Source organism: Arachis hypogaea, chromosome 10 (genome assembly GCF_003086295.3).
Source record: "Arachis hypogaea cultivar Tifrunner chromosome 10, arahy.Tifrunner.gnm2.J5K5, whole genome shotgun sequence".
In the NCBI taxonomy this organism is placed as follows: Eukaryota; Viridiplantae; Streptophyta; class Magnoliopsida; order Fabales; family Fabaceae; genus Arachis; species Arachis hypogaea.
In genome coordinates this window covers 21,655,470-21,659,844 of record NC_092045.1, presented here as the reverse complement: position 1 = coordinate 21,659,844, position 4,375 = coordinate 21,655,470, and the positions used below count along the sequence as shown (strand labels likewise).

The following is a 4,375-nucleotide window of genomic DNA, read 5'->3' as shown; positions in this document are numbered from 1 at the left end:
TATGTTAAAATAAGATTATTATTAACTAATTATGTTTTAGTAAAATAAAAAGAGTTCGTGTAATAATTATCACAAAATATTAATATCAAAATAATGTATACTATAAAAAATGCATACACGTTAAAATTTAAAATATTTTATATAAATAAAATAAATATTTATTTACCAATATATATAATTCTTGAATACATTGATTATGCATAATAAATATATAAATTTTAGGTGATATGCATCTGAAATAAATAAGCTTTAAAATTGACCAGATTTCGATTTCACTTGTAATGTATAATTAGGACTATGAAGATATAGAAATATCAACTGACTAAACGAGATGTAACACATCATCGAGACATTGAATTTTTGGGATTGGTGTTATATTTTGAGTTTATTTAATAAAAAATATTTTTTATTGTTTAGTTATATTACAATAATTTTAAGTTAAATAGATCAGAATAAAAACAAAATAATTTTGAGGCATTTTAGTTTAGTTAGTGTAACACTCTACCATACTTAGTATTATGCTTAAGTCATAAGACTGAGATAGTAAGGTATTACGACCTCTAAGAATAGTAATATATATAATAATAAAAAAGAAAAAGTTATTCAACTAGGAGCCTTGAAAAACGAGTAAAACAAAATCGCAAAATAAAAAACGCAACGCTCAGGAAAGGATTACTTGCGTGCTAAGAAACCTAATAGGAACATGATAAAACAATAAATGAAAGGATAAAGAAAAGCTAAGGAACAGCATAACTAGCCCCTGACTCAGCCTGCGAAGCTAAGGCTGGCCAGAGGATATATATATAAATATAAACATACATAAGTGTCCCCAAAATATACCAAAATATCAGAGTGAACTCCTATCTCTCTCTCAACCTCTAAGAGGAGCAGCGTACATAAGTTACTTGGAGTGTAAGCTACACATATATATACATATATACAAATAGAAATCAAAATACACCCAAGGACTACTTCGCTTTCCAAGATCCAGACGCCTAGCGAGGAGCCTCTCGACCTGCATCTGAAAAACAACAATACAATATGGAATGAGAACTGGAGGTTCTCAACATGGTAAAAGTACCACGCGTATAATAAATAAGGTCTTGAGAATGCCATAGGCAATCCTAGAACTCCGTTATACAATTATCCAACTTAATTACTAATTAGAAGCTATAAATAGGGGGTAGGTATTCTAAATCTACCTAACTTACTCAATTTCAATCCTAATCTAACACCAAACCATTTCTCCATTTCCTCCATCCCTCCATCATCCACAATGCAACAGAAACAAGCAACCAAACAGGGTCACACACAAGTAATGAGCAGAAAGTACAAATAGCAAGTATAACAGATAGCAGGTGATATATATCAATTAGGCAAACCCTGGAAATACATAGCAATCAAAACAAACAAATGCATATGATGCATGTCTGTCCTATGGCTGATGGGGCCCATCTGTCGGTTATCCAACCAACCCGGCAAGTCCGAAAACCTTAGACTGTCCCCCGTCACGCATCCCCAAGAGTCTATGCATAGAGTTCACATTCAATCATCATATAAATCACTCAATGGGGGTTATCCATACCTGGAAATTTATACGTGACCGGTCACCCTTACGACGTAGGGTTAACAGAGTATCGAGAATCAACCTGGAACACGTGGTGGCGAGCCACGATTTTTACCCAGGGAAACTCGTATCTTAGATATCATCATTCATAAGCCATTTCATAGTCACAATCATTATTTAATCATTCATCAAGCCATGGCATGTTAACTCCTTTTATTAACAACCTCCCTTCCACATTTTTAATCATCATTCTCTTATAATTCATCTTGATTACCCTTTCCGGGTCCTGACCAAACTATTTATCAAACTCTTCTCATCCTTCTTAATATCGAATAATCTTAAAATCAACCCAACTCTAACATTAACTCAATCACATGACACGAAGATTAAACTTTAACTTCTCGAACCCATGACTATCACTAAGACATCCTCGACACTCTATTTTCTTTTCTGTTTTTAATATAACAAATAAACTCGAAATGGTGAAAACACGTTATGTCCAGGCGTTCGTCTTGAAATAAGCTTTCTAACAAACCAAAGATCATAATTTTCTGATTTCTCTAGCCTCAAGAATAAAGGAAAAATCGTGACTGCGCTGCAGTGCATAAAACCAGAAAAATAGCAGCAGCATGTGATATTCAAAATTCAATATAAAATCCAAGTTAAATACAATGACTTTAAAAAATAATGTAGTTAAACTTTACTCATCTAAGTTTCTTTCTCAATTGGTTCTGAGTTAATACCATTTTTAATGAAGAATTTACATTACCTTGAAGTTAAGTAAAAATGAGTCAAAATCTGTTTTTAAAACCAACAAGCTTAGTACCTTTCAATTTGAATAACTTTTATCACAAAACAATTAAGCTGAATTTTGATTTGGAAACTCCTAGCTCATCTAGAGATAAGTGTGTCTTGATTGCAACCCAATTGCTATTCAATTCTAAGAGTTACAAGTATTGGAAGTTGATACATAGCTTGCTGAAATCTGTTTCTTTTCAGCTTCGACCACCAATATTCAAAAATTCACAACTCCCAATCCTCAACTCTTAAAATTCTAAAGTTTTAGAAAAATAAAGCAAGTTAATCAAATTTTATAAAAAAAATTAGTTTCGCTCCAAAACTCAACTCGTAGAAGTCGCAGCAAGACAAACAAGTTGCTGCCCTGTTTGACCTTTTCTGTTGCAGGACAGATTTAACAACCTAATTTTTAAAAATTTGCCATAAATTATATATTTAACAAAAAGGTCCCAAATTTTTCAGTTTAGTTTCTTATATTCCCAAGTTTATCCCAAACTTGGTCTCATACAATTCCGATCATTACATAACTAGTTACAGCATATGCAATACCACCACAACATAACTCTACATCCTTATTAACAAACACCAATCCTAATCCATCATAAATAAATATAAAAGCACACCATTAATAACTTCCACACCTCATAATTCCAATATATAAATCCACCAACAAATCTATTCTAACAACATTACAAGGCTAATCATTAAATACAACAAACAATTCAACTTATCATATTGTTCCTCTAACCTAAGTTTTCACAACACCGTAAATATTAAACGTGCGAAACTTAAACCATACCTTGGCCAATCACTTAATTCACCCAAGGCAGCCTCTCAACACAAAATCACAGCCCCTCCAAGCTCAATCAAACAGCCCCAAAGCAAGCCTTGTCACCAACAAAGCTCCAAGTAATCCAAATTCAAGTCCAATGCATAAACACCCTATTAAACTACACCTAATACACATATATATGTTCCAATTCCATTTTCTATTACCAAAAATAAGATTGAGCTAGAGTTAAGGTGTTCTTACCATACCCATATGCTCAATAGCTTGAGCCCACAAGTTCCAGAAGCTAACTTGAACCTAGAACATAGAAATTGGACAAGATTCACCATAGGTTTCCAAGTTTACCAAAGAAAGAGGGATAGGGATTCTGAACTTAATAGGAGGCTTACCAGTGAAATTGTTCGGATAGAAAGGTGGAGCTCGACGCGTTGAGTGCGTGGCCGCAAATGGTGCGGCGATCGGAGACCAGACGGAGGAGTTATGGTGGATCAAAGGGTTAGGGTTTGAGAGCTTCTCTCCCTTTCCTTCAATTCTGTTTTGGCATTGCAGAAACTAATGAGGAAGAAGAAGGCTGCCGTTTCCTTTATATTATGGGTCCGGTTGGACCCACGGGCTCAGTTTGGGCCCCGATTCAACCGGTTTGGCCCTTCGGGTCTGATTTTGAACCAAATTTTCGAAATTGATATCAAAATTCTCGTTTTGACGAGCTCTATCCTATTTTAATATTAGTTTTACATTTTTAGCTTTCCTAATTAAAATGCAATTTATTAACTAATTAATTACCGATTTTAGCGGGGTTTACATCCTACTCACCTAATTAGGAATTTTGCCCTCAAAATTCAGCTTCAGTTATCTTAAAAGAGGTGTGGGTAGTCCTTCGGCATATTCGGAGTTTCTTGAGTACGTTACCCACTTCCAGCTTCACTTTTTACATTCTCTAGTATATAACTTCTACTCTGCCTGGCTGCTTGGCCATGGTATCTTATTATATATCCTAACCGAGGTTACTCGAAGCGTGAGATCCTTTCTCAGTTGCATTGATTCAAGTTCTAATATGTGATTGATATTAGAAGTGTACTCCTAAAGTTGAGATGTGTTACATGGTACCAGTTTGGAAGATATAGGATATGGTTATCTGATATGTCACTGGTTTAATTCTCTTCAGAATCTGACAAGTCCGTCCTTGCCATTACCCTAGATCCCAAAACACTTTGGTTTTA

The 4,375-nt window shown here is 34.4% G+C and overlaps 1 long non-coding RNA gene across 1 annotated transcript; it reads right to left on the bottom strand.

The window, feature by feature from the left end:
- Positions 1–873: 873 nt before the first annotated feature.
- LOC140175474 (uncharacterized) lies at positions 874–3,453 on the bottom strand. The gene is made up of 3 exons (XR_011866285.1): positions 3,399–3,453; positions 3,165–3,321; positions 874–1,021 (listed from the first exon to the last, which is right to left on the bottom strand). It is a non-coding gene; the product is annotated as an uncharacterized lncRNA (long non-coding RNA).
- Positions 3,454–4,375: the final 922 nt, after the last annotated feature.